Source organism: Coregonus lavaretus (assembly GCF_964263955.1).
Source record: "Coregonus lavaretus genome assembly, chromosome: 26".
In the NCBI taxonomy this organism is placed as follows: Eukaryota; Metazoa; Chordata; class Actinopteri; order Salmoniformes; family Salmonidae; genus Coregonus; species Coregonus lavaretus.
The window spans coordinates 104,072-116,925 of NC_140013.1; positions in this window are offsets into that span (position 1 = coordinate 104,072).

A 12,854-nucleotide genomic window follows, 5' to 3' on the forward strand; every position below is an offset into this window, starting at 1 on the left:
GACCCTGTTTTCATGCGAAAAGGCTAAAAGAATTGTTTCACGTTTGTTACACTCAAACAGTGTCTCCTGTCATATGCTGATCTGGTCGCAATGTGGATTTGGCCTAAAACATGATTTTGGACAATGTTCATGGAACTCAGCTTAAAACGTACTTGCAGACTTGAAAACCCTTGCCTATTGTAGAGCGCGCCTCCTACTTCCACTGCTGAACGAAAACCCATGATTTTGGACCCTGTTTTCATGCGAAAAGGCTAAAAGAAATGTTTCACGCTTGTTACACTCAAACAGTGTCTCCTCTCATATGCTGAACTGGTCGCATTGTGGATTTGGCCTAAAACATGATTTTGGACAATGTTCATGGAACTCAGCTTAAAACGTACTTGCAGACTTGAAAACCCTTGCCTATTGTAGAGCGCGCCTCCTACTTCCACTGCTGAGTGAAAACCCATGATTTTGGACCCTGTTTTCATGCAAAATGGCTAAAAGAAATGTTTCACGTTTGTTTCACTCAAACAGTGTCTCCTCTCATATGCTGATCTGGTCGCAATGTGGATTTGGCCTAAAACATGATTTTGGACAATGTTCATGGAACTCAGCTTAAAACGTACTTGCAGACTTGAAAACCCTTGCCTATTGTAGAGCGCGCCTCCTACTTCCACTGCTGAACGAAAACCCATGATTTTGGACCCTGTTTTCATGCGAAAAGGCTAAAAGAAATGTTTCACGCTTGTTACACTCAAACAGTGTCTCCTCTCATATGCTGAACTGGTCGCATTGTGGATTTGGCCTAAAACATGATTTTGGACAATGTTCATGGAACTCAGCTTAAAACGTACTTGCAGACTTGAAAACCCTTGCCTATTGTAGAGCGCGCCTCCTACTTCCACTGCTGAACGAAAACCCATGATTTTGGACCCTGTTTTCATGCGAAAAGGCTAAAAGAAATGTTTCACGCTTGTTACACTCAAACAGTTTCTCCTCTCATATGCTGAACTGGTCGCATTGTGGATTTGGCCTAAAACATGATTTTGGACAATGTTCATGGAACTCAGCTTAAAACGTACTTGCAGACTTGAAAACCCTTGCCTATTGTAGAGCGCGCCTCCTACTTCCACTGCTGAACAAAAACCCATGATTTTGGACCCTGTTTTCATGCGAAAAGGCTAAAAGAATTGTTTCACGTTTGTTACACTCAAACAGTGTCTCCTGTCATATGCTGATCTGGTCGCAATGTGGATTTGGCCTAAAACATGATTTTGGACAATGTTCATGGAACTCAGCTTAAAACGTACTTGCAGACTTGAAAACCCTTGCCTATTGTAGAGCGCGCCTCCTACTTCCACTACTGAACGAAAACCTATGATTTTGGACCCTGTTTTCATGCGAAAAGGCTAAAAGAATTGTTTCACGTTTGTTACACTCAAACAGTGTCTCCTGTCATATGCTGATCTGGTCGCAATGTGGATTTGGCCTAAAACATGATTTTGGACAATGTTCATGGAACTCAGCTTAAAACGTACTTGCAGACTTGAAAACCCTTGCCTATTGTAGAGCGCGCCTCCTACTTCCACTGCTGAACGAAAACCCATGATTTTGGACCCTGTTTTCATGCGAAAAGGCTAAAAGAAATGTTTCACGCTTGTTACACTCAAACAGTGTCTCCTCTCATATGCTGAACTGGTCGCATTGTGGATTTGGCCTAAAACATGATTTTGGACAATGTTCATGGAACTCAGCTTAAAACGTACTTGCAGACTTGAAAACCCTTGCCTATTGTAGAGCGCGCCTCCTACTTCCACTGCTGAGTGAAAACCCATGATTTTGGACCCCGTTTTCATGCAAAATGGCTAAAAGAAATGTTTCACGTTTGTTACACTCAAACAGTGTCTCCTCTCATATGCTGAACTGGTCGCATTGTGGATTTTGGTTAAAACATGATTTTGGACAATGTTCATGGAACTCAGCTTAAAACGTACTTGCAGACTTGAAAACCCTTGCCTATTGTAGAGCGCGCCTCCTACTTCCACTGCTGAATGAAAACCCATGATTTTGGACCCTGTTTTCATGCAAAATGGCTAAAAGAAATGTTTCACGTTTGTTACACTCAAACTGTGTCTCCTCTCATATGCTGAACTGGTCGCATTGTGGATTTTGGTTAAAACATGATTTTGGACAATGTTCATGGAACTCAGCTTAAAACGTACTTGCAGACTTGAAAACCCTTGCCTATTGTAGAGCGCGCCTCCTACTTCCACTGCTGAACGAAAACCCATGATTTTGGACCCTGTTTTAATGCGAAAAGGCTAAAAGAAATGTTTCACGCTTGTTACACTCAAACAGTGTCTCCTGTCATATGCTGATCTGGTCGCAATGTGTATTTGGCCTAAAACATGATTTTGGACAATGTTCATGGAACTCAGCTTAAAACGTACTTGCAGACTTGAAAACCCTTGCCTATTGTAGAGCGCGCCTCCTACTTCCACTGCTGAACGAAAACCCATGATTTTGGACCCTGTTTTCATGCGAAAAGGCTAAAAGAAATGTTTCACGCTTGTTACACTCAAACAGTGTCTCCTCTCATATGCTGAACTGGTCGCATTGTGGATTTGGCCTAAAACATGATTTTGGACAATGTTCATGGAACTCAGCTTAAAACGTACTTGCAGACTTGAAAACCCTTGCCTATTGTAGAGCGCGCCTCCTACTTCCACTGCTGAACGAAAACCCATGATTTTGGACCCTGTTTTCATGCGAAAAGGCTAAAAGAAATGTTTCACGCTTGTTACACTCAAACAGTGTCTCCTCTCATATGCTGAACTGGTCGCATTGTGGATTTGGCCTAAAACATGATTTTGGACAATGTTCATGGAACTCAGCTTAAAACGTACTTGCAGACTTGAAAACCCTTGCCTATTGTAGAGCGCGCCTCCTACTTCCACTGCTGAACGAAAACCCATGATTTTGGACCCTGTTTTCATGCGAAAAGGCTAAAAGAAATGTTTCACGCTTGTTACACTCAAACAGTTTCTCCTCTCATATGCTGAACTGGTCGCATTGTGGATTTGGCCTAAAACATGATTTTGGACAATGTTCATGGAACTCAGCTTAAAACGTACTTGCAGACTTGAAAACCCTTGCCTATTGTAGAGCGCGCCTCCTACTTCCACTGCTGAATGAAAACCCATGATTTTGGACCCTGTTTTCATGCAAAATGGCTAAAAGAAATGTTTCACGTTTGTTACACTCAAACTGTGTCTCCTCTCATATGCTGAACTAGTCGCATTGTGGATTTTGGTTAAAACATGATTTTGGACAATGTTCATGGAACTCAGCTTAAAACGTACTTGCAGACTTGAAAACCCTTGCCTATTGTAGAGCGCGCCTCCTACTTCCACTGCTGAACGAAAACCCATGATTTTGGACCCTGTTTTCATGCGAAAAGGCTAAAAGAAATGTTTCACGCTTGTTACACTCAAACAGTGTCTCCTCTCATATGCTGAACTGGTCGCATTGTGGATTTTGGTTAAAACATGATTTTGGACAATGTTCATGGAACTCAGCTTAAAACGTACTTGCAGACTTGAAAACCCTTGCCTATTGTAGAGCGCGCCTCCTACTTCCACTGCTGAACGAAAACCCATGATTTTGGACCCTGTTTTCATGCGAAAAGGCTAAAAGAAATGTTTCACGCTTGTTACACTCAAACAGTGTCTCCTCTCATATGCTGAACTGGTCGCATTGTGGATTTTGGTTAAAACATGATTTTGGACAATGTTCATGGAACTCAGCTTAAAACGTACTTGCAGACTTGAAAACCCTTGCCTATTGTAGAGCGCGCCTCCTACTTCCACTACTGAACGAAAACCTATGATTTTGGACCCTGTTTTCATGCGAAAAGGCTAAAAGAATTGTTTCACGTTTGTTACACTCAAACAGTGTCTCCTGTCATATGCTGATCATGTCGCAATGTGGATTTGGCCTAAAACATGATTTTGGACAATGTTCATGGAACTCAGCTTAAAACGTACTTGCAGACTTGAAAACCCTTGCCTATTGTAGAGCGCGCCTCCTACTTCCATTGCTGAACGAAAACCCATGATTTTGGACCCTGTTTTCATGCGAAAAGGCTAAAAGAAATGTTTCACGCTTGTTACACTCAAACAGTGTCTCCTCTCATATGCTGAACTGGTCGCATTGTGGATTTGGCCTAAAACATGATTTTGGACAATGTTCATGGAACTCAGCTTAAAACGTACTTGCAGACTTGAAAACCCTTGCCTATTGTAGAGCGCGCCTCCTACTTCCACTGCTGAACGAAAACCCATGATTTTGGACCCTGTTTTCATGCGAAAAGGCTAAAAGAAATGTTTCACGCTTGTTACACTCAAACAGTTTCTCCTGTCATATGCTGATCTGGTCGCAATGTGGATTTGGCCTAAAACATGATTTTGGACAATGTTCATGGAACTCAGCTTAAAACGTACTTGCAGACTTGAAAACCCTTGCCTATTGTAGAGCGCGCCTCCTACTTCCACTGCTGAACGAAAACCCATGATTTTGGACCCTGTTTTCATGCGAAAAGGCTAAAAGAAATGTTTCACGCTTGTTACACTCAAACAGTGTCTCCTCTCATATGCTGAACTGGTCGCATTGTGGATTTGGCCTAAAACATGATTTTGGACAATGTTCATGGAACTCAGCTTAAAACGTACTTGCAGACTTGAAAACCCTTGCCTATTGTAGAGCGCGCCTCCTACTTCCACTGCTGAACGAAAACCCATGATTTTGGACCCTGTTTTCATGCGAAAAGGCTAAAAGAAATGTTTCACGCTTGTTACACTCAAACAGTTTCTCCTCTCATATGCTGAACTGGTCGCATTGTAGATTTGACCTAAAACATGATTTTGGACAATGTTCATGGAACTCAGCTTAAAACGTACTTGCAGACTTGAAAACCCTTGCCTATTGTAGAGCGCGCCTCCTACTTCCACTGCTGAACAAAAACCCATGATTTTGGACCCTGTTTTCATGCGAAAAGGCTAAAAGAATTGTTTCACGTTTGTTACACTCAAACAGTGTCTCCTGTCATATGCTGATCTGGTCGCAATGTGGATTTGGCCTAAAACATGATTTTGGACAATGTTCATGGAACTCAGCTTAAAACGTACTTGCAGACTTGAAAACCCTTGCCTATTGTAGAGCGCGCCTCCTACTTCCACTACTGAACGAAAACCTATGATTTTGGACCCTGTTTTCATGCGAAAAGGCTAAAAGAATTGTTTCACGTTTGTTACACTCAAACAGTGTCTCCTGTCATATGCTGATCTGGTCGCAATGTGGATTTGGCCTAAAACATGATTTTGGACAATGTTCATGGAACTCAGCTTAAAACGTACTTGCAGACTTGAAAACCCTTGCCTACTGTAGAGCGCGCCTCCTACTTCCACTGCTGAACGAAAACCCATGATTTTGGACCCTGTTTTCATGCGAAAAGGCTAAAAGAAATGTTTCACGCTTGTTACACTCAAACAGTGTCTCCTCTCATATGCTGAACTGGTCGCATTGTGGATTTGGCCTAAAACATGATTTTGGACAATGTTCATGGAACTCAGCTTAAAACGTACTTGCAGACTTGAAAACCCTTGCCTATTGTAGAGCGCGCCTCCTACTTCCACTGCTGAGTGAAAACCCATGATTTTGGACCCTGTTTTCATGCAAAATGGCTAAAAGAAATGTTTCACGTTTGTTACACTCAAACAGTGTCTCCTCTCATATGCTGAACTGGTCGCATTGTGGATTTTGGTTAAAACATGATTTTGGACAATGTTCATGGAACTCAGCTTAAAACGTACTTGCAGACTTGAAAACCCTTGCCTATTGTAGAGCGCGCCTCCTACTTCCACTGCTGAATGAAAACCCATGATTTTGGACCCTGTTTTCATGCAAAATGGCTAAAAGAAATGTTTCACGTTTGTTACACTCAAACTGTGTCTCCTCTCATATGCTGAACTGGTCGCATTGTGGATTTTGGTTAAAACATGATTTTGGACAATGTTCATGGAACTCAGCTTAAAACGTACTTGCAGACTTGAAAACCCTTGCCTATTGTAGAGCGCGCCTCCTACTTCCACTGCTGAATGAAAACCCATGATTTTGGACCCTGTTTTCATGCAAAATGGCTAAAAGAAATGTTTCACGTTTGTTACACTCAAACTGTGTCTCCTCTCATATGCTGAACTGGTCGCATTGTGGATTTTGGTTAAAACATGATTTTGGACAATGTTCATGGAACTCAGCTTAAAACGTACTTGCAGACTTGAAAACCCTTGCCTATTGTAGAGCGCGCCTCCTACTTCCACTGCTGAACGAAAACCCATGATTTTGGACCCTGTTTTCATGCGAAAAGGCTAAAAGAAATGTTTCACGCTTGTTACACTCAAACAGTGTCTCCTGTCATATGCTGATCTGGTCGCAATGTGTATTTGGCCTAAAACATGATTTTGGACAATGTTCATGGAACTCAGCTTAAAACGTACTTGCAGACTTGAAAACCCTTGCCTATTGTAGAGCGCGCCTCCTACTTCCACTGCTGAACGAAAACCCATGATTTTGGACCCTGTTTTCATGCGAAAAGGCTAAAAGAAATGTTTCACGCTTGTTACACTCAAACAGTGTCTCCTCTCATATGCTGAACTGGTCGCATTGTGGATTTGGCCTAAAACATGATTTTGGACAATGTTCATGGAACTCAGCTTAAAACGTACTTGCAGACTTGAAAACCCTTGCCTATTGTAGAGCGCGCCTCCTACTTCCACTGCTGAACGAAAACCCATGATTTTGGACCCTGTTTTCATGCGAAAAGGCTAAAAGAAATGTTTCACGCTTGTTACACTCAAACAGTGTCTCCTCTCATATGCTGAACTGGTCGCATTGTGGATTTGGCCTAAAACATGATTTTGGACAATGTTCATGGAACTCAGCTTAAAACGTACTTGCAGACTTGAAAACCCTTGCCTATTGTAGAGCGCGCCTCCTACTTCCACTGCTGAACGAAAACCCATGATTTTGGACCCTGTTTTCATGCGAAAAGGCTAAAAGAAATGTTTCACGCTTGTTACACTCAAACAGTTTCTCCTCTCATATGCTGAACTGGTCGCATTGTGGATTTGGCCTAAAACATGATTTTGGACAATGTTCATGGAACTCAGCTTAAAACGTACTTGCAGACTTGAAAACCCTTGCCTATTGTAGAGCGCGCCTCCTACTTCCACTGCTGAATGAAAACCCATGATTTTGGACCCTGTTTTCATGCAAAATGGCTAAAAGAAATGTTTCACGTTTGTTACACTCAAACTGTGTCTCCTCTCATATGCTGAACTAGTCGCATTGTGGATTTTGGTTAAAACATGATTTTGGACAATGTTCATGGAACTCAGCTTAAAACGTACTTGCAGACTTGAAAACCCTTGCCTATTGTAGAGCGCGCCTCCTACTTCCACTGCTGAACGAAAACCCATGATTTTGGACCCTGTTTTCATGCGAAAAGGCTAAAAGAAATGTTTCATGCTTGTTACACTCAAACAGTTTCTCCTCTCATATGCTGAACTGGTCGCATTGTGGATTTGGCCTAAAACATGATTTTGGACAATGTTCATGGAACTCAGCTTAAAACGTACTTGCAGACTTGAAAACCCTTGCCTATTGTAGAGCGCGCCTCCTACTTCCACTACTGAACGAAAACCTATGATTTTGGACCCTGTTTTCATGCGAAAAGGCTAAAAGAATTGTTTCACGTTTGTTACACTCAAACAGTGTCTCCTGTCATATGCTGATCATGTCGCAATGTGGATTTGGCCTAAAACATGATTTTGGACAATGTTCATGGAACTCAGCTTAAAACGTACTTGCAGACTTGAAAACCCTTGCCTATTGTAGAGCGCGCCTCCTACTTCCATTGCTGAACGAAAACCCATGATTTTGGACCCTGTTTTCATGCGAAAAGGCTAAAAGAAATGTTTCACGCTTGTTACACTCAAACAGTGTCTCCTCTCATATGCTGAACTGGTCGCATTGTGGATTTGGCCTAAAACATGATTTTGGACAATGTTCATGGAACTCAGCTTAAAACGTACTTGCAGACTTGAAAACCCTTGCCTATTGTAGAGCGCGCCTCCTACTTCCACTGCTGAACGAAAACCCATGATTTTGGACCCTGTTTTCATGCGAAAAGGCTAAAAGAAATGTTTCACGCTTGTTACACTCAAACAGTTTCTCCTGTCATATGCTGATCTGGTCGCAATGTGGATTTGGCCTAAAACATGATTTTGGACAATGTTCATGGAACTCAGCTTAAAACGTACTTGCAGACTTGAAAACCCTTGCCTATTGTAGAGCGCGCCTCCTACTTCCACTGCTGAACGAAAACCCATGATTTTGGACCCTGTTTTCATGCGAAAAGGCTAAAAGAAATGTTTCACGCTTGTTACACTCAAACAGTGTCTCCTCTCATATGCTGAACTGGTCGCATTGTGGATTTGGCCTAAAACATGATTTTGGACAATGTTCATGGAACTCAGCTTAAAACGTACTTGCAGACTTGAAAACCCTTGCCTATTGTAGAGCGCGCCTCCTACTTCCACTGCTGAACGAAAACCCATGATTTTGGACCCTGTTTTCATGCGAAAAGGCTAAAAGAAATGTTTCATGCTTGTTACACTCAAACAGTTTCTCCTCTCATATGCTGAACTGGTCGCATTGTGGATTTGGCCTAAAACATGATTTTGGACAATGTTCATGGAACTCAGCTTAAAACGTACTTGCAGACTTGAAAACCCTTGCCTATTGTAGAGCGCGCCTCCTACTTCCACTGCTGAACAAAAACCCATGATTTTGGACCCTGTTTTCATGCGAAAAGGCTAAAAGAATTGTTTCACGTTTGTTACACTCAAACAGTGTCTCCTGTCATATGCTGATCTGGTCGCAATGTGGATTTGGCCTAAAACATGATTTTGGACAATGTTCATGGAACTCAGCTTAAAACGTACTTGCAGACTTGAAAACCCTTGCCTATTGTAGAGCGCGCCTCCTACTTCCACTACTGAACGAAAACCTATGATTTTGGACCCTGTTTTCATGCGAAAAGGCTAAAAGAATTGTTTCACGTTTGTTACACTCAAACAGTGTCTCCTGTCATATGCTGATCTGGTCGCAATGTGGATTTGGCCTAAAACATGATTTTGGACAATGTTCATGGAACTCAGCTTAAAACGTACTTGCAGACTTGAAAACCCTTGCCTACTGTAGAGCGCGCCTCCTACTTCCACTGCTGAACGAAAACCCATGATTTTGGACCCTGTTTTCATGCGAAAAGGCTAAAAGAAATGTTTCACGCTTGTTACACTCAAACAGTGTCTCCTCTCATATGCTGAACTGGTCGCATTGTGGATTTAGGTTAAAACATGATTTTGGACAATGTTCATGGAACTCAGCTTAAAACGTACTTGCAGACTTGAAAACCCTTGCCTATTGTAGAGCGCGCCTCCTACTTCCACTGCTGAATGAAAACCCATGATTTTGGACCCTGTTTTCATGCAAAATGGCTAAAAGAAATGTTTCACGTTTGTTACACTCAAACTGTGTCTCCTCTCATATGCTGAACTGGTCGCATTGTGGATTTTGGTTAAAACATGATTTTGGACAATGTTCATGGAACTCAGCTTAAAACGTACTTGCAGACTTGAAAACCCTTGCCTATTGTAGAGCGCGCCTCCTACTTCCACTGCTGAACGAAAACCCATGATTTTGGACCCTGTTTTCATGCGAAAAGGCTAAAAGAAATGTTTCACGCTTGTTACACTCAAACAGTGTCTCCTCTCATATGCTGAACTGGTCGCATTGTGGATTTGGCCTAAAACATGATTTTGGACAATGTTCATGGAACTCAGCTTAAAACGTACTTGCAGACTTGAAAACCCTTGCCTATTGTAGAGCGCGCCTCCTACTTCCACTGCTGAACGAAAACCCATGATTTTGGACCCTGTTTTCATGCGAAAAGGCTAAAAGAAATGTTTCACGCTTGTTACACTCAAACAGTTTCTCCTCTCATATGCTGAACTGGTCGCATTGTGGATTTGGCCTAAAACATGATTTTGGACAATGTTCATGGAACTCAGCTTAAAACGTACTTGCAGACTTGAAAACCCTTGCCTATTGTAGAGCGCGCCTCCTACTTCCACTGCTGAATGAAAACCCATGATTTTGGACCCTGTTTTCATGCAAAATGGCTAAAAGAAATGTTTCACGTTTGTTACACTCAAACTGTGTCTCCTCTCATATGCTGAACTAGTCGCATTGTGGATTTTGGTTAAAACATGATTTTGGACAATGTTCATGGAACTCAGCTTAAAACGTACTTGCAGACTAGAAAACCCTTGCCTATTGTAGAGCGCGCCTCCTACTTCCACTGCTGAACGAAAACCCATGATTTTGGACCCTGTTTTCATGCGAAAAGGCTAAAAGAAATGTTTCACGCTTGTTACACTCAAACAGTGTCTCCTCTCATATGCTGAACTGGTCGCATTGTGGATTTTGGTTAAAACATGATTTTGGACAATGTTCATGGAACTCAGCTTAAAACGTACTTGCAGACTTGAAAACCCTTGCCTATTGTAGAGCGCGCCTCCTACTTCCACTACTGAACGAAAACCTATGATTTTGGACCCTGTTTTCATGCGAAAAGGCTAAAAGAATTGTTTCACGTTTGTTACACTCAAACAGTGTCTCCTATCATATGCTGATCTGGTCGCAATGTGGATTTGGCCTAAAACATGATTTTGGACAATGTTCATGGAACTCAGCTTAAAACGTACTTGCAGACTTGAAAACCCTTGCCTATTGTAGAGCGCGCCTCCTACTTCCACTACTGAACGAAAACCTATGATTTTGGACCCTGTTTTCATGCGAAAAGGCTAAAAGAATTGTTTCACGTTTGTTACACTCAAACAGTGTCTCCTGTCATATGCTGATCTGGTCGCAATGTGGATTTGGCCTAAAACATGATTTTGGACAATGTTCATGGAACTCAGCTTAAAACGTACTTGCAGACTTGAAAACCCTTGCCTATTGTAGAGCGCGCCTCCTACTTCCACTGCTGAACGAAAACCCATGATTTTGGACCCTGTTTTCATGCGAAAAGGCTAAAAGAAATGTTTCACGCTTGTTACACTCAAACAGTTTCTCCTCTCATATGCTGAACTGGTCGCATTGTGGATTTGGCCTAAAACATGATTTTGGACAATGTTCATGGAACTCAGCTTAAAACGTACTTGCAGACTTGAAAACCCTTGCCTATTGTAGAGCGCGCCTCCTACTTCCACTGCTGAATGAAAACCCATGATTTTGGACCCTGTTTTCATGCAAAATGGCTAAAAGAAATGTTTCACGTTTGTTACACTCAAACTGTGTCTCCTCTCATATGCTGAACTAGTCGCATTGTGGATTTTGGTTAAAACATGATTTTGGACAATGTTCATGGAACTCAGCTTAAAACGTACTTGCAGACTTGAAAACCCTTGCCTATTGTAGAGCGCGCCTCCTACTTCCACTACTGAACGAAAACCTATGATTTTGGACCCTGTTTTCATGCGAAAAGGCTAAAAGAATTGTTTCACGTTTGTTACACTCAAACAGTGTCTCCTATCATATGCTGATCTGGTCGCAATGTGGATTTGGCCTAAAACATGATTTTGGACAATGTTCATGGAACTCAGCTTAAAACGTACTTGCAGACTTGAAAACCCTTGCCTATTGTAGAGCGCGCCTCCTACTTCCACTACTGAACGAAAACCTATGATTTTGGACCCTGTTTTCATGCGAAAAGGCTAAAAGAATTGTTTCACGTTTGTTACACTCAAACAGTGTCTCCTGTCATATGCTGATCTGGTCGCAATGTGGATTTGGCCTAAAACATGATTTTGGACAATGTTCATGGAACTCAGCTTAAAACGTACTTGCAGACTTGAAAACCCTTGCCTATTGTAGAGCGCGCCTCCTACTTCCACTGCTGAACGAAAACCCATGATTTTGGACCCTGTTTTCATGCGAAAAGGCTAAAAGAAATGTTTCACGCTTGTTACACTCAAACAGTTTCTCCTCTCATATGCTGAACTGGTCGCATTGTGGATTTGGCCTAAAACATGATTTTGGACAATGTTCATGGAACTCAGCTTAAAACGTACTTGCAGACTTGAAAACCCTTGCCTATTGTAGAGCGCGCCTCCTACTTCCACTGCTGAATGAAAACCCATGATTTTGGACCCTGTTTTCATGCAAAATGGCTAAAAGAAATGTTTCACGTTTGTTACACTCAAACTGTGTCTCCTCTCATATGCTGAACTAGTCGCATTGTGGATTTTGGTTAAAACATGATTTTGGACAATGTTCATGGAACTCAGCTTAAAACGTACTTGCAGACTTGAAAACCCTTGCCTATTGTAGAGCGCGCCTCCTACTTCCACTACTGAACGAAAACCTATGATTTTGGACCCTGTTTTCATGCGAAAAGGCTAAAAGAATTGTTTCACGTTTGTTACACTCAAACAGTGTCTCCTATCATATGCTGATCTGGTCGCAATGTGGATTTGGCCTAAAACATGATTTTGGACAATGTTCATGGAACTCAGCTTAAAACGTACTTGCAGACTTGAAAACCCTTGCCTATTGTAGAGCGCGCCTCCTACTTCCACTACTGAACGAAAACCTATGATTTTGGACCCTGTTTTCATGCGAAAAGGCTAAAAGAATTGTTTCACGTTTGTTACACTCAAACAGTGTCTCCTGTCATATGCTGATCTGGT